At 43.1% G+C, this 22,419-nt stretch overlaps 1 protein-coding gene across 1 annotated transcript in view; it reads right to left on the minus strand.

Annotated features, from left to right (window-relative positions):
- Positions 1 to 15,936, minus strand: part of NTN3 (netrin 3) — a 196,129-nt gene extending 180,193 nt beyond the window's left edge. Inside the window, exon 1 of the mRNA XM_068244411.1 lies at positions 15,528 to 15,936. The gene's annotated coding sequence lies outside the window, so the exon portion shown is untranslated. The remainder of the gene's footprint in view (positions 1 to 15,527) is intronic.
- Between the last annotated feature and the right edge of the window lie 6,483 nt (positions 15,937 to 22,419).

A 22,419-nucleotide genomic window follows, 5' to 3' on the forward strand; every position in this document is an offset into this window, starting at 1 on the left:
AAGCACACTCTGTAAACCTGAAATTGAACCATTTACTTGGCTGGCAGAGGTCATGCTTATTGTGAGTCAGTCAGCAGTCTGCTCTAGCTGCTGGTTCCAAGTGATAAATAAAAAGTCATATAAAATAAAGTGTAGCTTAAGTAAAGGTAAAACTGAGAGTGGTGTCATATAATAGGGTGCCTGCCCTGTACTCAACGTACCCTCTCTTTATTAGTGTAGTGGCAAGCTCTGAGGAGAGGCTATTGTCAGAGCAGCCAGCCAGAGCTTGACTTGATGCTGTGATGGCCTGAACCTCTCTCTGCCAACAGTGTGACTTAAGTGACCCCCTCCCACCTTCATCTGGCCAGTCTGTCCATTCATTTAAAGTTAAGTTAGGTGAAGATAAAAAGGACAAGGAAGAAGAAACGTTTTGAGGGGGAAGTAGGTACAGGCACCCCACTTCATGGGGAAAGTCACAACTTACAACTTTTGCCTATACTTAAGGTTTTGTTTTAATTGTGCATTTTTACATAACAGACTATGGTGGTGTTAAGAGAATGTCCATCCAGGAATGTTATTTATTGAAGTTTGCAGTGGCGCACAATCCAATGTAACTACAACCCTCTAGTGTCAGTTTTTGGGGACACACTAGTTAATTCCTGGTTTGTCTTTGGGGTGATGGAGAAGAGAAGACCATCTAGGTAAAACCTATGCAAACATGAAGACTTGAAATGCAAATGCTCCGAATAATGTGCCAGAGAAATGAAATTGCAACATGTAGTCCTAAGGACAACCTTATAAAGGTATGATATAAAGTATACTTTATTAAATTAAAACCAAGTGGTTTGGTATGTTTGACCACACCACTCTGTTCAATTTAATAACGTATACTTTATACTGTAACTTTATACGGTTGTCCTTAGGACTACATGTTGCAAACATGAAGACTTAAGGTAGGCATACATTAGGTGACTTGGCGACCAATCGACCATCCAATTCAATTACTATAATCAGATTCGAATGAAAATCGGTGTGGCCAAGTGCATGACCGACAATGCGACCAATACAGTGCGACCAATCTCAGTCCAGAATTGGTCGCATTAGTTGATCGGACATGCTGCAAGATGTAGGGCCGACTAGCTTAATCGGGTGAGTGTGGTAACGGCGAGCCTTATTGGGACGAGCGATGAACCCCCCAAAGTTGTTCCTGCAACGTGTGTGTGTGTAATGTGTATATGTGCCGTAATGTGCATTTTTACATTACCTGTTGTGTCGCTGTGTCAGTCCGTCTTCCGCCTCTCTTTAATTACCTGCAGATATGCTGCCGGTGCATGGCACGCTGGTGCGTGACGTCACACATGAGCCACGCCAGCAATGTGTATGCATATAATTTAACCACTTCCCAACTGAGGGGTTTTACCCCTTGACCACCAGAGCAATTTTTACCTTTCAGCGCTCCTTCCATTCATTCGTCTATAATTTTATCATTACTTATCGCAATGAAATTAACTATATCTTGTTTTTTTCGCCACCAATTAGGCTTTCTTTAGGTGGGACATTATGCCAAGAATAATTTTATTCTAAATGTGTTTTAATGGGAAAATAGGAAAAAATGTGGAAAAAATTTATTATTTTTCAGTTTTCGGCCTTTATAGTTTTTAAATAATGCATGCTACTGTAATTAAAACCCATTAAATGTACTTGCCTATTTGACCCGGTTATAAAACCGTTTAAATTATGTCCCTATCACAATGTTTGCCGCCAATATTTTAATTGGAAATAAAAGTGCATTTTTTTCAGTTTTGCATCCATCCCTAATTACAAGCCCATAGTTGATAAAGTAACAGTGTTATACCCTCTTGACATAAATATTTAAAAAGTTCAGTCCCTAAGGTAACTATTTATGTATTTTTTTAAAATTGTAAATTTTTTATTTTTTTTTTTTAATTGCAAAAAAAAAATTTGGGAGATGTGCGAGGTAAGGAGTTAATTTTTTGTGTAAAACTAGTTTTTGTGTGTAAAAAATGCTTAGGGTGTAGTTTTACTATTTGGCCACAAGATGGCAACAGTAACTTTTTGTTTCATGCGACCTTCAAGCGTCCTTCCGGACGCTTGCAGGAAGTAGAAAGAGGCTGGGAGTTTGTTATTTCTCACAATGATCGCGCTGCTCAGCCGAGCGGCAGCGGATCTGTCAGGCTTGGAGGTGTATTCTCCACGGTCAGCACGTGATGCATAAGCTGACGTGAAGGAGGCACACACACCAGCACAAGGAATCAGGATATCCCCAGTTTAGTGGAGGAGAGGACTGACTCCAATAGGAGATTGTGGCGCACAGAGCCGGTGCAGATCCGAACAGCCACAAACAATACTTTCGTGATAACGTCTCAGCGCAAGGTAGCGCTGAGCGCAAAAACCAGAACTGAGGAGATCGGGGCAGGTAGACAGAATGAACGCTTGCTTAACTAGCCACTACTTAGTGACAGCAAGCGTCCACAACAAGACAGACTGTAATGAGGCAGCCAATGCGTTTGCAGCGATGGCGTGCCTCACAAAGACAGGACAGGATAGTCAGGAAAAAGCAGGATCAAGATAGATGAACGTAACACAGACAAATATACAATAAGTATGTTTTCCTAGCGTATTACAATTACAGCTATCAATGAAACTATTTGTAACGTCTGACTAACATATGTATATATCGGCAGTGAACCGATATGACATAAGCAGGAACACTGACTAGCACTGGAGCAATACAGGGAACAGGACTCAGAAGGATTCGCTATCTCTTCGCAGAGATGAACGCAATCCACAAACGGTAACAGGACAGGATTCAGAGGGATTCGTTATCTCCTCGCAGAGATGAACGCAATCCACAAACAGGACCAGGAGCAGGATACTAACTCAGCACGGGTGATCACGATACGCGCAAACTACCAAAACGTGCTGGAAACCTAACTGAACACAGGATATAAACAGTTTGTGTACGTATATATCAGCGTCACTGATGTATCAACATAACACGAATACAAGGAAAATAATAAACGTGCTGGTATGCATATATATTGGCAATGAACCAATATATGATGCAAGACCAGCAATTTTTCGGACTATAAGACGCACTTTTTCTCCCCCAAAAGTGGGGGGAAAAAGTCACTGCGTCTTATGGTCCGAATACAGGGAGTCCCCGACTTACAAACACCCGCCGATACGAACTGCCGCTGCGCCGCAATGTCGGGGACTCCCTGTGCAGTCCACTCTTTGTCCTCCTGTGTCCTCTTCTTGTCCCTGCCCCCCCCCCCCCGCAGTGTAATTAGCGGCCCCTGCTGTGTAGTTAACATCAGCAGTGTATAACCCGATAATCCCCGCATCAGTACAATGACATTGCCCCCCCCCCCCGTAGTGTAATTAGCAGTATCAATATAATCCAATTAGGCGCCCGCTTTGTAGTTAGTGGCAGCCATGTATTACCTGATAGTCTGCATTAGCATATTCCTGATAGTCCGCATTAGCATATTTCATTGTCTCCCGCTGGCGCTGTGTAATTAGCAGCCATCCGATCCTAGAAGTCCGCGCTGCTCAGAGACTTCTCCTATGCGTCATTCGCCTCTAGTGCCGGCTTTTCATGTTGCGTCATTACAGGCGGCCGGCACTAGAGGGAAGAATGACGCATAGGAGAAGTCTCTGAGCAGCGCGGACTTCTAGGATCGGATGGCTGCTAATTACACAGCGCCAGCGGGAGACAATGAAATATGCTAATGCAGCGAATACACTGCGGGACTATCAGGTAATACATGGCTGCCACTAACTAGCGGGCGCCTAATTGGATTATATTGATACCGCTAATTACACTGCCGGGGGGGGGGGGGGCAATGTCATTGTACTGACGCTGGGATTATCGGGTTATACACTGCTGACGTTAACTACACAGCGGGGGCCGCTAATTACACTGCGGGGGGGGGGGGGGGGGCGGAGACATGCAGAGGACACAGGGGGACCAGCAGAAGACACGGGGGGCCAGCAGAGGACACGGGGGGGGCCAGCAGAGGACACAGGGGGGCCAGCAGAGGACACAGGGGGGGCCAGCAGAGGACACAGGGGGGACCAGCAGAGGTCACAAGGGGGACCAGCAGCACAGGGGGGCCAGCAGAGGACACGGGGGGCCAGCAGAGGACACAGGGGGGACCAGCAGCACAAGGGGACAAGCAGAGGACACAGGGGGACCAGCAGAAGACACAGGGGGACCAGCAGAAGACACAGGGGGACCAGCAGAGGACACAGGGGGGGCCAGCAGAGGACACAGGGGGGGCCAGCAGAGGACACAGGGGGGGCCAGCAGAGGACACAGGGGGGGCCAGCAGAGGACACAGGGGGGGCCAGCAGAGGACACAGGGGGGGCCAGCAGAGGACACAGGGGGGGCCAGCAGAGGACACAGAGGGGGCCAGCAGAGGACACAGGGGGACATGCAGAGGCCAGCAGAGGACACAGGGGGGATCAGCAGAGGACACAGGGGGGACCAGCAGAGGACACAGGGGGGACCAGCAGAGGACACAGGGGGACCAGCAAAGGACACAGGGGGACCAGCAAAGGACACAGGGGGACCAGCAGAGGACACAGGGGGACCAGCAGAGGACACAGGGGGACCAGCAGAGGACACAGGGGGACCAGCAGAGGACACAGGGGGACCAGCAGAGGACACAGGGGGGGCCAGCAGAGGACACAGGGGGGACCAGCAGAGGTCACAAGGGGGACCAGCAGCACAGGGGGGCCAGCAGAGGACACGGGGGGCCAGCAGAGGACACAGGGGGGACCAGCAGCACAAGGGGACAAGCAGAGGACACAGGGGGACCAGCAGAAGACACAGGGGGACCAGCAGAAGACACAGGGGGACCAGCAGAAGACACAGGGGGGGCCAGCAGAGGACACAGGGGGGGCCAGCAGAGGACACAGGGGGGGCCAGCAGAGGACACAGGGGGGGCCAGCAGAGGACACAGGGGGGGCCAGCAGAGGACACAGGGGGGGCCAGCAGAGGACACAGGGGGGGCCAGCAGAGGACACAGAGGGGGCCAGCAGAGGACACAGGGGGACATGCAGAGGCCAGCAGAGGACACAGGGGGGATCAGCAGAGGACACAGGGGGGATCAGCAGAGGACACAGGGGGGACCAGCAGAGGACACAGGGGGACCAGCAAAGGACACAGGGGGACCAGCAAAGGACACAGGGGGACCAGCAGAGGACACAGGGGGACCAGCAGAGGACACAGGGGGACCAGCAGAGGACACAGGGGGACCAGCAGAGGACACAGGGGGACCAGCAGAGGACACAGGGGGACAAGCAGAGCACACAGGGGGACAAGCAGAGCAAACAGGGGGACAAACTGAGGAGGTCAAGGGGGACAGATGGGGACTCAGAAGTCACAAGGGGGATAAGAAGAGGACAAAGAGAGGTACAAGGGGGGGCACAAGAAGTACAAGAAGTCCATAATAATTGGGGTGAGAACATCCACAAGATGCCCCTGGACCATAGACGCACCAGGTTAAAAATATTTTTTCCCCTGGTTTTTGCCCTCTAAATCTAGCTGCGTCTTATGGTCCGGAGCGTCTTATGGTCCGAAAAATACGGTATCTTTAGAACAAGAAACACGGTCTGGGGCTGAAGCAACAGCAAGACTAGCTACACTGAAACTATGATAGCCCAAGGAAACCCTGCAGGAAGCAGATCTTTATACTGAGGTCATCCAATGGGAGCAGACATGCAGATTCCCACACAGGTGAATGATAATCAGTCACAAGCTGACAGCAGGGAAAGGCAGACAAAGCTATGCAGCTTGCATGGAAAGAGATCAGAACTGCCTGAGCAGCAGCACTACTACTGCCAGCAATACCTGCTGCAGCAGCGATCATAACAGGATCATTGCGGGGCTTAGATCAACGAACAGGAATGGATTTTCCCGTTCGTTGATCTCTGGGCGAGCGGGCGGCGGCGTGTTTACTAGCGGCGGGCGGCGTGTTTACGAGTGGGAGCGCGGGCAGCGGCGGAATCGCGGAAAGTACGGATTTCTCCGTCCCTGGGGGTTAAAGGATGGAAAAAGGGACGGAGAAATCCGTACGGGCGGGGGTAAAGTGGCTAAGAGATGCGAAAGATAGTCAGCCACCGGGGCAGATGACAGGTAATGTATAAATGGATATTAAAGCACATTTATACATTACACACATACACACAGTGGCGAGGCAGAGGATGTTGTGAGCTCAGCCACTTCCCGAGAGATTTCATGCTGAAATTGACTAACGTACTAACGCGGTAATCCCTGAAGGCCTGTTTTATGCGGTGCGGCCCCTGGGCACCGCTGGTGCCAATCCACAGTCTGAAGCCGGCCTGAGTGATGCTTGCATATCCCGAGCAGTGGGGAGCGAGGTTTGGCGCTGTTATGTCCTTCAACACCACGGCACTGCTGCCTCGCTCCCCCAGGAGATGTGCGCACACAACTATCGTGAGAGCCCGTACTTACCACCAAACATCCGCAGCCCCTCGCTGCAACTCCCGCCGATGTAATTGACTTTGAGCCCCGGCAAAGCATCTTTGAAGCTCCTGACGGGGATCCTATTGGTCTACTGTCTGGACAAGTTTTTTTTAACACCCTGCCTAGGGCTAAGTGCAATTGAATCAGGTAACGTTATCATCCCCTGATTATCGGACTTACCAGCGTTTACAGCTGACGAGTTTGACAATTGCATCAGGCCCATAGTCCTATTTGAAAGTGAAACTTTACAAAGCAGTAATGCTAATGACTTGCTGGCTCACCATGCTGGCCAGTAACCATAGTTAAGGAGCCATGGTCCCACTTCAGATTTTACACTGGGCCCATCCAGAAATGTATTACTATTTAAAGCACATACAGAGTTAGTCATTAGTGGCCCCTTATTTTAAGACATCTAGGGCGGTCTCAACATCAGCATTTTTTGCTACGCCATTGATGCTGGCCATATTTGGCCATTATTGCAAACTGGAACAAATAATTCAATTTGGTTATAGTCGGTACCAGTCCTTTTATCTGTCAAAGTTTTCCCATTGTGTGCCTTGCTGTGTTTCCTTTCTGTGGCAGTTATTTCAGAGTACGTTGGGACATTGCATGGAGTGCTTTGCATTGTTACATTTTTATGTACGTAGGCAGTGCTTTCAGCATGCTATATAGTAAGCAGGGATCGGAAAAAAGTGGTGCTTGTAGACCATTAATAAGTCTTTTACTGGCTTCATCCTACAGTGATGTTTTAACAGCCCATTGGGGCTAGCTACAGAAAACTACAAGCACTATGTCAACGGCATATTGGACTTCTCCCTCTGCGTTGCTTTTGAAGTAAGCCCAGTGCTGTGCCACCATTCACTGAAATGTAAACTACTTCTTAGAGATCCTGCTGGGCAAATCAGAGATATGAACCCTTTTGGGCACAATTTACCCTGACAATTTCTTTACTGAGGAACAACTGAAATAACATTTCATACTGGGATAAGACCATTTATAAACACATTGACTTCCCAGGCATTACAAACACGTGAGGCTGTCTCCACTACAGCCTATTGTAAATGTTGTGAGATCAGCACCCATGTAGATAAAAAGCAGTGAAGTGCTCAGACCTGGCTGCCCTTAAAGAGACTCTGTAACAAATTGTTTATCTTTATTTCTTCTATGCTATAAATTCCTATGCCTTTTCTAATGTGGTCTGGCTTACTGCAGCTTTTCCTAATTGCACAGTAGCTGTGTTATCTCTGTTATATGATCTAATCTTCTCTCTATAGTCGGCACAGTCAGGCTGAGGCAGTCAGACTGGAATGTGCAGGGCTGCTTGTGATTAGCTAGAAGCTGTACACACCCCCTGCAGGCTCTGTGTGACTAACACACTCTGCTTAGCTGAGCCTATTAGAAGCTGGTTAGTTTGTTTGTAAACACTGCCTAAAACTGGCAATTACAAGCCAGGTTTGCAGCAGAGAATGGCAGAAACAGCACAGAGGGGACCAGGAGCACATAATGAATAGAATGGTATGCTTTTTATTGTAAGAATTTCAGAGTACAGATTCTCTTTAAAGGAATACTGTAGGGGGGTTGGGGGAAAATGAGCTGAACTTACCTGGGGCTTCTAATGGTCCCCCGCAGACATCCTGTGCCCGCGCAGCCGCTCACCGATGCTCCGGCCCCGCCTCCGGTTCACTTCTGGAATTTCTGACTTTAAAGTCAGAAAACCACTGCGCCTGCGTTGCCGTGTCCTCGATCCCGCTGATGTCATCAAGAGCGCACAGCGCAGGCCCAGTATGGTCTGTGTCTGCGCAGTACACTCCTGGTGACATCAGCGGGAGCGAGGACACGGCAACGCAGGCGCAGTGGTTTTCTGACTTTAAAGTCAGAATTTCCAGAAGTGAACCGGAGGCGGGGCCGGAGCATTGGGGAGTGGCTGCGCCATCACAGGATGTCTGCGGGGGACCATTAGAAGCCCCGGGTAAGTTCAGCTCATTTTCTCCGACCCCCCCTACAGTATCCCTTTAAGGAGGGGAACTGTTGTAAACATGTCATTCATAAAATTGCTTATTTTTTTACAATACTCATTTATAAATTATTTAGTCAGTGTTTGTCCATTGTAAAAACTTTCCTCATCCCTATTGACAATGTGAAATTCATCACAAGTGGCAACATCTTTAGCCCTACAGAAGATGTTCGTTTACTGCGTGCTCTATGCACGGAGGGTTGATATTGGCATTTGGAAACAACCGTTATGTCACACGATGCAACAAGGTTTGCAGACTGTAAATTGTCAGCGCTATGGCTCTGACCTCACACTATGGGAGGGGTTTCACTACAATATCAGCCATACAGCTGTCCCTGATGATCTATTCAAGAAAAGTTAAAGTTTTCTCATGGGAAAGGGGCATCAGATAGTTACTGGGATGAAGTTCACTGCTGTTAGAAAAGCGCCTTCTTATCCCATCCATCCATTGCTTGATGTTTTCTCTGGATAGCCTTTTTTGATGTAGATCATGTATAAAGTTAAAGAAGATGAAGTTCAATCCTGGGTTAAAGTTCCTGCTTTAAGTACCCCTCGGACAGTGTTGCCATAGGCATAGAGTTAGTTTGGCACCGCTATATAATCAATAAACTCTTTGTTAGAACAGCTCTTTATTTCAAACCATTAAAAAAAGGTATAACAAGAAAGGGAAAGTATCTTTCTTTTTATATCCATTTTTAATGGTTTGAAATACAGAGCTATGTTATGACAAAGAGCTTATTAATTACATGCTTGTCCACTATGGCCTATGGCACTGCTGTTAGTAATTAGCAGACAGTAGAAAGAATAAGGGCTGGTTCACACTTGAGGCTGGTTCGCCGGCAACCATCATATATCCCTATGGGGGATCATTGTCCTTGCAGCATTTGCGTTTTGCAATAAATTGCAATCGCACTGCATGCATCGCTGGGGCGGGGGGGGGGGGTTGCTTGTGATTCTCGTTCTGTCAAATAGGAATCAAAACTCAAATCACGGAAAAATTGCAAAATTGCGATAGAGATTTGCGTTCCGAGTGTGAACCGGTACTTTACAGAGTGAGCGGCTTTTTTTTTCAGATAGAACCCATCTGAGTGAGAAAATAAAGAGTACTAAATACCATAATAGAATAAAAGGAAACCTGATCTGAAAAGATTATGGAAGATGCCATTGCTGGCCTGCTCTTGGAAATGCTACTTAACTGGCTGTTGATTTTTTTTTTCCGCTTCTAAAACCTTTTTCAATCGCTAATGCAAAACAAACTTGCTGATCAAGTGTCCTAACCCAGAGTTCCCCAACCCTGTCCTCAAGGCCCACCAACAGTACATACAAACATGCACAGGTGAGGTAATCAGTGTCTAACCAGAGCTGATTAATTACCTTTCTGGATTTCTACAAAACATGCACTGTTGGTGGGCCTTGAGGACAGGGTTGGGGAACACTGTCCTAACCGCACTACAGATATTTAGTATTCAATGTGTAGAAACTACCGAATCCCACAGATCAGCCTTCTTGCCTAGCGACTAGTATTTTTTAATAAGAAATAAAGATAGCTGCCTCCATATTGCTTCATTCAGGTTCCTTCTGACCGTCTTAAAGTGACTCTGTAACAAAAATGACAACGTTTTTTCTACCATGCTACAAGTTCCTAAACCTATTCTAATCTTTTCTGGCTCACTGCAGCACTTAGTACTATCAAGGTCTATGTAATAAATCAATGTATCTTTCCCCTGTCAGACTTGTCGGCCTGTGTCTGGAAGGCTGCCAACTCTTCCGTGCTGGTCTGTTCCTCTATGCACACTCCAGTGTGTGTTTTATTTACATAAGCCAGCAGCTTCTCTGCTATCTTATCAGTGATAGAAGAGAGCTGGATAAAAATCCTCCTCTGTTAGGCTGTGAAAGTAGCTGGCTGACACATACTGAGGAATTACAAACACAGGCACAGGCAGAGCTGTCTGCAGGAAGGCTGTAATGTTCAGTGCATGAGAGAAGAAGGGGACAGAAGGTAAACACACAAATGATCTTTTGAGATTCAAAAGGAAATCTGTATACAGCCTGCTTGTGTATGGATGTATTTTCTATGTGTGGACATGCTGTACATCAACCTACTTCCTGTTTTGGTGGCCATTTTGTTTGTTTATAAACAAACTTTTAAAAACTGTTTTTGACTACTTTTATTGCGGCGGGGAGCGGCGAAATTGTGACAGAGGGTAATAGGAGATGTCCCCTAACGCACTGGTATGTTTACTTTTGTGCGATTTTAACAATACAGATTCTCTTTAAGCTCTCTGCAAACATAGATTCCTCCATTGATTCATGTGAAGCCTGGTTTAAGTGATAGGTCTGCTTGAACTGCTTCTAGATTGGGAAACTATGAAGTGAATAAGATTCACATTTCAACTAAAAGCGCTATAGCTGTATTTGCCATAAAGTTTTATTATATGGCAGAAGTGGTGCTCTTTATTCAGGTGCATATTTAATGCTGAGTTAGGTCTTGACTTAGGCTGAGGTTGTTCTTACAATAGGAAAACTTCTAAAATGGAGACAGGACGGGTTCTTTTAAGTCTCCATCTTGATGGGCATTCTCAAAGTATTTTATATGTTTATATAAAAAGTGAACCAGATTTTTACTACATGGCTAAAAATGTCACGTGAGGTTAGTTTATTTCTCTTTTATTAATTGGGTTTATGTTATATAAACATCTACATAACTGTGATTGCATTTCAAGAATGTTCTATCTCCCCACCTTGAAAGTAAGAAAAACTATGAATAAGTGGACCTGACCCCAAAGGACCTTCATAGTAGAACATTTTTCCTTGATGTTTCCTTTCAGGAACAGAAAAATACATTAAAAGGAAAAAATCATTCCAAAAGAAATGTATCTGAGTTAGCCACTATAAAGTGTATTCCCAACATGAGAGGCAGCAGAAGCTTGGGGACAGCTCCCTCTGTTGGAGATCTGAGTAACCACAGTCAAGACTCGAGGGATGACTTATCGAAGAACTCATTTTTAACATAGTCTCTGTTCAATATCTAGTCAGGGAAAAAATGATTTATGATTAGAGGCCAGATTGCTGTTTGAAGTGCACACAGGCTAGTGAGAAAATTCCTCAGTACATTAGTAGTTTATCTGTGTCCTTTCAAGGTTTTTCCCCCTCCATTTTTTGCTGAACTACAATTCTAAGCATGCTGTATAAATACAGTTACCTAATTTGACACCTTTGAGACTAAATTTTCTTGAAGTAAGCCATTTTTAAGCAGACATTTTAGGTTCAAAGTGTTTATACTTCTTTACAATCCGTGAATTTGCAGTCCATAAATCTCTATCGTATTAGTTCAGGGTTTTGTTAATTGCTATGTTCTTATTTATTTGCATGTGATTTTTGGTGTAGCCAGGTAATGCACTGTTAATAAGGAATGTAACAATTTAGCGTTAGCCATCTTCACTGCTATTTCAGTGCTATTTTCAATGCTATTTCCTCAGTAAAACATTGGATCTGCTGCAGGAAAATTGGAGACAAGAAGCGTTTAAGTGACATACTTTACTGGACAAATTCCAAGTCAAATTCTAAATGGCGTTAATTCACTGCAAACCACATAATGAAAGTAGATATTTGATTGGTTGCCTCAATTTTTGTCCCTTTCAGCCCTCATGGTATTTATAGTGCTTCAAATAAGTGTGTCAAACCGTGTCGTCAATCAGCAGTCAAGCTTAAAACCTTCTGTGAGGGATGACAGGTGACATCAAATTTGGCACATCATATTTTTCTATTTGGCAATATGAACAAATTTCTTGTTTGGGCCACTGATAAATACAGCCTAATGTTCCTTCGTGAAAGTGTTTATCAGACTCAAAAGACAGGATTGCACAAGTTTATTACGTAACTGTCAAGACTGGAAAAAGTTATTCGTCTACAACTATTCTCCTACAGGAAATCATATATTGCATTTTTATTGATCTTCAGATTAAAAATGTAATATCTATTAAAAATAGCTGCTTTGCAGTATGATCCCAGAGAAAGCAGCTTATAGCTTTACCAAACCCAAGCAATACACCTGATGTGAGCATTACTTGCTTGCAAAGACTGAGCAGAGCAGCATTTCCCTAGGGGGTGATGATGAGTGTTCTAAACCAGTGTTTCTCAACATTTTATCGGTGTGTACCCCTTTTAAAACCCTGTACTCACCAAAGTACCTCCTAGCATAATAAACATTGCCACAAGTACCCCTTGACAAATATATATTGATCGTAGTACATTATAATTGGTTCTAAACCATTTCCAAGCCTTTACTATTGCTTTTAATTAGCTAAAATACTAATTTGGGGTTGGTTAAAATAAGATTTATCATTTTCTAAAACTCTAAATTTGTTATTCTTGGTTAAGTACATCAAGCCCGAGTACCCCCTGGAACCATCAGAAGTACCCCCTGGGGTACGCGTACCACACGTTGAGAACCTAGGTTCTAAACCATGGGAAATCTTCTTTATCACTCACAAAGATTTTCCAGTTAGACCACTAGTGCATTACAATAACCCGTCTCCTGAGTCCGAGACATACCAACAGTGCAGCAAATTGGCTGACCACCCATTATCCTTAGTGAGACATCTGCTACTCTATGGATAGCCTGGGTTGTATGATTTGATCTCATTCTGCTGTTACTTAACCCCTTCTATGGTGGCTATAACATAATCTTCAACACATGCCTTTAAAGTGCAACGTAGCATGAGGTGAAAATTCACATGTGTGGTTAAACCCATTCTGCAGGTGAGTGGTTGCAGGCAGGGTTATATATAAGGCAATCATTTATATGGGTGTCCAGGCTAAAATGGTAGGATGTACTCTTTTAAATTAGAATCAATAGACCCAGTTTGTGTGGGATATCATTATGTTCACTGAAACGTTGGCTTCAATTTGTGTCATTAAAGAACGTTGTAACCAAGTGTGTGTGTGTGTGTGTGTGTGTGTGTGTGTGTGTGTGTGTGTGTGTGTGTGTGTGTGTGTGTGTGTGTGTGTGTGTGTGTGTGTGTGTGTGTGTGTGTGTGTGTGTGTGTTATATCAGACACTAGGTGATCCACAATGCTTATTATCCTTGTGGCCTTTTCTTCTGTCATACAGAACTATGCTATAAAGATCATTAGATGAACTGTAACCACTTTCTCTGCTGCTAACTCGAAAGTGTGCTCTATACACTTGTAAATTGCCACTCGGAATCAAAACAATTCTTCCAGAAAATAATAAAAATAAATATGTTTGAGAGATCATTTTTTGGGAGATGGCCTATTCCAGTGATCACTTCATAAAAAATGCATATGATTTTCTTGCATGAGTAACCCCTGAACTCCGTATTGCTCACTTCTTGAGATCAGCGTGCTATAACTGCGGGTATTGCTAAGGACAGTGGCAGATCAGCTGACTATTGAATCTGACAGACTCATGAATAAGTGAAGTTTAAAATATTTTCTCTGTAAAACGTGGTAACCGATGAAATGTCAAAAGTGGCATTTTAGAATATCCTGATTAGACCCCAAAACTAGTGGGAGGGAAGAAAATAAAAACCCCTTAACCTATATGGTGAAAATTATAAGAGATAGTATTAAGGAGTACTTAAAAAAAAGAAAAAAAAAAACAAACACACAAATCTCATAACCTTGAACAAAAAAGTTGAACCTTTTGGGGCCGAATACATTAGTGTGTCATTTATGTATTGCCATTGCTCAGATGAATCAGGTGCATTATGGTTAAACATAAATTTTCTGGTTTATTCCTTTCTTTCTTAAACTAGCTGTGCCTTGAAGTTGCCATGAATACACAAAGTCAAAGTATGCAATCAAATTATGAACATAAAAAGGCAAACGTTTTAGGACATTACATTATGTGATATGTTTCTAGAATAGCCAGCTCAGCTCTGCCGTCCAGATTTGTAGGCCGCCGTGGATAGAAGATTAAATATATTTTGTGTAATAATTATTCTTCCTTGTAACTGAATTATTATACATTTTTGTTCCCATCAAATAAATCTGTTTAGTTTCTAAAAGGAATTTACGTTAAGAAATATCATTGGCGCCTTAGGATTTGAAGTAGTTCTGTTCCTCTAATTTCCATTTAAGGGGTTTTCCTGCATAACCCCTATAAACAACAGGCTGGTTGTGTTAAACATGCGTTGGAATGGCTCAACTTGATTACCAATTCCCAAGCTTAAATCTCTTATTAGCAGGTAAAGATACCGGGATTTAACACTATAAAACCCTTACTGTTGGCGTATTCTTTAATACACTTGTAAGGCCTTTAAAAAGAACCAAAACCTCTTTATTCAAATTGGGCCTTGTAGCTCACAAACTGAGAAGAGAAGAACTGAATTAATGATCTTTCATTTTTCAATTCCAGTGTTTATTAGCTCACCTGTCACAGCTCCGACAATAGTGATGAAAACCCTGATGAGGACGGCTGTCTTATTGCATAAGGTGAGCATAAATGCACATATTACAGTATCTGGTAGCAGGCAATCAGAATATGATTTTAACCTAACAATGGGGTGAGACACTTTTCAAGTCAGCCCCGCTGTTTGCACTGGTTTGTTAAAGAAGGCCGTAAGTGATTGACACAATGATTTACGTTAGCCTAATAATTCTGGGAAGAACTAGATGAGCAAAACCTTAAAACACAGCATGCGATTTATAATGATGATGCACTTTTTTTTAAGCAAAACAGAGATTGCTGTGCACATTGAATGATACCATTATCTATCAGTACACTTGTCTTGATGCACGTACAATCTCATCTCGTGTCTGCAAAGATGAGCTTAAATTCAGTATTTTTTATGGAAAATGTTTTTTCAGAAATAAACCTTTAAGTATTTAGAAGTTCTACAGATCATTTTCAATAGAGAATCAGAAATAAGAAGAAATGAATGCTTGATAATATCACCTCTCTCCTCAAGCATGCATGTCAAGTACTTGCATAGCACCCACTTGCAAAGCATTCACTTCCAATTTGAAGAGGGTGAGGAAAGCCATCACTTACCTACAGTTTGCAGATAGCAGGGGAGTATTACGGAGGAGATATTGAATCCTTTATTCCAGTGTAGGGTTAATATCCTGGCATGATGATGCTTGCCTTTTCCAGCAGGAGATGCAGGGCTTTCCAGCAAGTGTCCCCCAAAAAATCCTTACAGGTTTGCACCAGCTGAATGTCTCTAAACAAGGTTGCAAGCTGACAGGGTAATAAGGAAACTGTTAAGGAAAATAATCGAGGCATTCGAGTCCAGACTGCAAGTGAAATAAGAGAAAAGAGGGAAAATATCCAGAAAACTTTTGCATAAAATAAATAAGCTTTGTGAGTTGTAGAAATTCCTTGTAGAGTATGAGAGGTTCAGACTAGTAGATGCTGTGTTAGGCAGAATAGCCTGAGATGTGCTACATAGCAGTGTGCTTCCTCTCTTCTACCACTTCAAGGCAATACACTTTGCTTTGCCTATTCCTCCCCCTCCCACTTCTAAGTATCACTCCTTCCGAGGCTCTCCGGTGTGAAAGGAGGGGGGTCCCAGCAAGTGTTTGTGTGTGTGTATGTCTCTGTGTGTGTTTATGTGTGATGGAGAGAATAAGCATTTCATGTTTTCCTTTCTCCACTGCTGTAATGTGGCTGTAACCTCCCAGACTGACTGATCTTTTTGTGGCTTTGGCATACAGCTGCTACTCTTATGGACTTATTGTGGGAACAGTTATTAATTTAAGCTTTGTTCATAACTTTTTCTTTTGTGTATAGCTGTATAATTTAAGAAATAAATGACTTTAGGATTTTTGTACAAAAAAAAAGGAAAAATATCTACATATTTACAGAGAGTCTTCCTGTGTGTTTCACATTGCTAGAGACTTTAGGTAGAGCACAGAGGCTGTTATCAGTCAGATTGTTTAGTAGATATCTGGCAAGATAAGGAGAGCACTAGCATGACTATAATAAACAGAGCCTGCACACTCCATGAGCTGAAAGAAGGTACTCTACTGTAGATCACAATTCATACATAAAAAAAAAAAAAAAAGAACCTTAACTCACACTGAGCCCGCTTGCAAATAAATCTATATTTGCAAGAATGTTCAAAAATGCACATGCTCCACGTTTACATTTTTTACAAAAAAATAAATATGTATATATTATTATTTCTATTTAGTATTTATATACCGCCAAATTGTTCCGCAGCGCTTTACAGAGTATGTAGTCACTAACTCTCCCTCAGATGAACTCCGACTCTAATCCTTACAGTAGACCTATTTCTATCGTAGTCTAGGACAATTTAAGGGGAGGCCAATTAACTAACTTGTATTTTTTGTGGATGTTGGTGGAAGCTGCTGCGCTCGGAGGAAACCCCTGCAGACATATACATATGGAAATCATACAAACTTTGTGATGATAATACACACAGTGGCGCCGCCGGCCGATTTGCTTGCGCTAGCGATTCGGTCAACATTGCCATCCATTTCTGTGTGGTAGGCTGCTAATCCCATAGCTGTGCATGGCATGGCTGATGGGATTCTTCTGCGTACCTGCAGACTCGGAAGCGCTGCCGCATGTGGCACAAGTGGAAACAGGCCCTTAGGGATTTATTTCTGCATATTGCAACGCTACTAGCAATGACTGGCAATGAGTGTCTGAATACTGTACTGTTGAAGGGCTCTGCCTCTGACACAGGAGAATCTTGGCTCTTCCTGTTCAGTAAGCCAGCACCTATTCAGTGAGAAGACCTTGGGCAAATCTCCCTAACACTGCTACTGCTTATAGAGCGTGCCCTAGTGCCTGCAGATCTAGCACTTTGAGACCGTCAGGAGAAAAGCACAATATAAATGTTCTTTGTCTTGTCTTGACTGCAGCGATTTCCAGCTAATAACTGCTGTCCCTGCATATAAAGTACATTAGACAAAGACAAAACACTGAACATTTATATCGTACTTTTCTCCTGGAGGACTCCAAGTGCTTCACAGGGTACCAGGATCATTAGGTAACCTTGTCCAAAGACTCCTTACCGTTTTACGTACTGACTTGAAACGGGATTCAAACCTTGGTCAAAGGCTAAAATCCCTAATCAAAGGCAACGCTGTCCAGCTGATACCTTTTACACAACAGATGTATTATAAATATATTCTCAAAAATGTCACAGAAGACATTTGTAAAACATCTCTGCAAGGTTAAAGTTGTACATTTACGTTATTTCTATAAACCATTTGCCGCATCCTGACTTATTAAAACGTACTGTTTGAGCCTGTTAACGGCAACAGGACGTTTTAATAAGTCGCACCTGCGCGCCGCTCTCACCGCCGTTTCCGTCGGGATTCCGTGTTTAACGATTGGGGAAGAGGACCGAGCGGTCCTCTAACCAATCGCAATGCCTGGAATTAATGGACGTGACCTCGATCAGCGGCCACATCCATTCATAAAACAGAAAATGTACTATAGAACGAGAAAGTGTTCACTACCGCCGTCTTGTGGCCAAAAAGTAAAATTACACATACACACACATGCATACACAATATTAATAAAATTAATAACTTACACTTCCAAAGCCCCCCCCCCCCCACCTCCTGAAAAAAAAATGTGAAAAAAAAACAGTTTTAAAAAAATGGATAAATAGTTGTCTTAGGGACTCAGCTTTTTTAATCTATATTTTATGGGGGAAAATTACTTTTACTTTACTACATAAGGGCTTGCAATTATGGACCGGACAAAAACAAAAAACAAAAGAGAAAAATAACACCTATATTTCCAAATACTATATTGTCGCCATACATTGTGATAGGGACATCATTTGAATGGTTCAATAATTGGGACAACTGGGCAAATAAAATGTGTAGGTTTTATCCACAGGAGAACATTTAATTTTAAAACTATAATGGCTGAAAACTGAGAAATCATTTTCCATTATTTTCTTATTTTTCCCGTTAAAACGCATTTAGAATAAAAAAAAATTCTTAACAAAATGTACTACCCAAAGAAAGCCTAATTGGTGGCGAAAAAAACGAGTTATAGACCATTTTCTTGTGATAAGTAGTAATAAAGTTATTAGGGAATAAAAGGGAGGAGCACTGACAGGTGAAAATTGCTCTGGTCCATTAGGGTAAAAACCCTTGGGTGTGAACTGGTTAAATATAAAAACAGCTGGCCCTCCGCCCCTACAGGCTGCATTAATTTGTTATCCACCATGCCACAAACTATCGAATAGGAAGGCAGAGCCCATGAGCATGGAGCTCAGCCCCATAACACTACTGACATGGCTATCAATATACAGTAGGTGGGGGTATTATTTATTATTATTGACCTATATAGTGCCATCATCTATTCTACATCTATTTGTACAGAGTAAAAAACAAACATGGGTTCATAAAAATACAGACATTGGTGTACATAAAAATAAAGACGCTTATACACATCCTCCATTGGCAAGGTTATCTCCTCCATGGGTTTAAACTATCATCTGTATGCAGATGACACCCAAATCTACCTCCACACCCCTGACATCTCGACCACTACCATGGACAAGGTGTCCTCCTGCCTATCAGCCATCTCCTCCTGGATGTCCGCTAGGTTCCTGAAAGAAAATCTAAACAAAACGGAATTTATGATCTTCCCACCCCGGCTATCCCTGAACATCCCAGATGTGCATGTCACTGTTAACCACACTACCATTTGCCCTATCTCTCAGGCCCGCTGTCTGGGTGTCACCCTGGACTCCGAACTCCCCTTCACTCCCCACATCCAAAACCTCACAAAGTCCTGCAACTTCCACCTTTGTAACATCTGTAAGATTCGCCCTTTCCTGGCCTCTGCCACCACCAAACTCCTCATCCATGCCCTCATAATTTCCCGCCTCGACTGCTGTAATGCCCTTCTGTCTGGTCTCCCTATGACCCGAATAGCCCCACTGCAGTCCATTATGAATGCGGCAGCCAGAATTATCCACTCCTCCCATCGCTCCACCAGGGCGGCTCCTCTCCGTGAATCCCTCCACTGGCTTCTTATCCAGTCCAGAATCAAATTCAAGATATTGTGTCTGACCTACAAATCTGTCCACAAAACCTGTTCAGCCTACATTTCTGATCTTACTCAGAGGTACACATCTAGCCGCTCACTCAGTTCCTCCAATGAACTTCGCCTGAGCGCCCCCCGCATTAGTCTCATGCACGCCTCCAGGACTTTTTAAGAGCTGCTCCAACACTTTGGAACTCTCTACCTCCACCCATTAGGGCAGCCCCCTCCTTCAACATCTTCAAGAAAGCCCTCAAAACTCACCTTTTCACTCTGGCCTACCACCCCTCACAATTGCTCTAAACCCACAACAGAACTCTGGTCCCTACCTTTCGTGTCTCTACCTCTCCTAGATTGTAAGCCTTTGGGCAGGGTCCTCCTCCTTTTGTGTCCTACCTGATCATGCGCCTCCATTACTGTGAACCCCCATGCTATGCACTTGAGTGAACCTAACTTGCCTAACCTCCATGCTCCATCCAGTGACTGACTAAGCACTACCTGGTACTCATACTATGTTGTGTGATCTGGTTTTCTTGTATTCCTGTATTGTCGTATTGCTGTATGTCACCCCTAAATATTGTCTGCAACCTAAATTAATGTTCAGCGCTGCGTAATATGTTGGCGCTTTATAAATACAATTAATAATAATAATATGTAAAAAAAAAAATATATATATATATATATGTATATATATGTATATATGTATATATATATATATGTATATATGTATATATATGTATATATATATATATATATATATATAAATATAAATATATATATATATATATATATATATATATATATATATATATATATATATATATATATACATATACATAGTGCCCATTCTATAGCGATTAACAAAAATATATCACAGCTTACAGACACAAAAGGGAGAGAACCCCGCCCTTGCCAGCTTACAATGTAAAGGGATTTGGGGGGGGGGGGGGGGGGGAGACAAGTGGTACAGCAATACATATGTTTTTTTAATTAGGGTTTTTGTATCAGATTATATTCAGAAGCAAAACTTGACCAGAGATTGAGTGCTGAAAGTGGATTGTGTGCTTGTCTGAGCACATCCGCAAACTGTACTTTTTTAAAGGCAGCAAGGATTGGAGCATTGGGGTACATGGAGGTATATTGCTTGACGTGCGGGTGATGATGGAAAATAGGGGAAAATCCTCCCTGTCTCTTTGCAAAGCACACTGACTTGAAACCTTAGAATAAAGCTACATACATAGTTTTGATTATTGTCTTCCACCTAGAGATGCGTTCTGCTTCTTGGGGGGGGGGGCAGAGGGATGGCAATTGCCACACAGTCGTGGGGAGTGAAAATAGCGTTGCAATTGGGAAATTCTTGGGTGTCGGGGGTCATTAATGAACTAATATTTTGGATCCTACCAAGCGATGTTGGGTGGCCACTGTACACAAACTAGATGTGCGAACATCATCGGCCGACAATTATCGCTTGTGTGTACATTCTTTGAGTATATCTGAATTTCCTGCAGGAGATTTCCATTGGTCCATTGTTTTGAAACAATGGGAATGCTTTGTCGTAAATATAAACCCCAGTTGGAAATTCAAATAAGCTTCAGTAGGGTTTATTTGAATATCCTGTCAGGCATCCCCATTGATCCGACTGTTCTCACGCTGTACATACACACAGTGTTTGAAGGTGAATGCGATCACCAAACACTGCAAAGACTGCTGCTGGTCAGTTGGTAACAACCAATGCAATGTGCCTGCCTACCAGGCAATGCCATACCTGGTGAGGAATAGTGTGCATCTGTGCACTTTCCCTATTCATTTTAAGGCAGGTGGGCATGACTGCTTATGCAGTTAGGCACGGCTCCTGATGTCCAAGAGACCACAGTAGATGCAGATCCAACATGGTGATCACATCGGCACATAAATTGCAACCCCTCTTTTTTTGTAAATAAAGCTTAATTTTTTTTCTACTTTTACACTTACTATTCGTGATTTCTCTCCCCCGACCCCCCCCCCCCCCCCCCTTCCTTCTTTGCATTTCAATGAACTTTGTTTTCCTCACTTAACAAGCCTAGCTGGCCAACTACAAGTACATGTCCTCTTTTATAAATTGGGTGTGAAAAAAGCTGGTGAACAAGGTTTCAGTAGTGGAGAACATAATAGTATCCCATGCACAAGCCACCATTCTTTGTTAATAGGCCCCACAGGAAGGGGAGTCCAAAGGGAAGAGCAAATAATCTTGAAGAGGGTGAAGAAAGCTAATTAAATATAACTGAGATTTTTTTTTTGTTTTTTTTAGTACATTTTACAGGTTGATTTTGTTATTGAAACACACTTGGACTTTTAAAGAAATTAAGAACATCTGCATCATCCCACAGGCATGTGCGACATGTGCCCAGTCTTGTAGAGGAGTCCTTAGAACTTTTTCAGAAATTATTAATCTGCATTCAGAAAGAGTATCCAAGTGAGGAAGAGTAAAAGTGCAGAATTTGAAAGGCTGAAAACACTGCAGTAAATGATACTCTCGTATAAACTTTTTCTGTTGAGTCATCAGGAAATAGGGGCATAACATTTTTATTTCAGTGTTCCACTTGTGGCTTCTGTGAATGATACCATCCAGGTGGCTGAACAAACAGCATCCATTGTAGGTGTTTCATTTTATTTACTGTTTATGACAGTGTAGCCTGTCAGCCTCTTCACTAAAAAGTACTTTCTGTACTTCTGCATTCTTTGTAATGTTCTTGTGAAGTGTGTCTGTTTTTATTCCATTTTAAAACTACCAGTCTCAATGCTGTTGGTACTGGACTGTAGATAGCCAGCTACCATGAAATATACCAGTCATTTTTAGGGGGACTGATTTTTTTTTTTCTCCAATCTGAGAGATTCCCTTACTTGTAATGTAACTTAGTTTTGT

Source organism: Hyperolius riggenbachi, chromosome 7 (genome assembly GCF_040937935.1).
Source record: "Hyperolius riggenbachi isolate aHypRig1 chromosome 7, aHypRig1.pri, whole genome shotgun sequence".
Classification (NCBI taxonomy): domain Eukaryota; kingdom Metazoa; phylum Chordata; class Amphibia; order Anura; family Hyperoliidae; genus Hyperolius; species Hyperolius riggenbachi.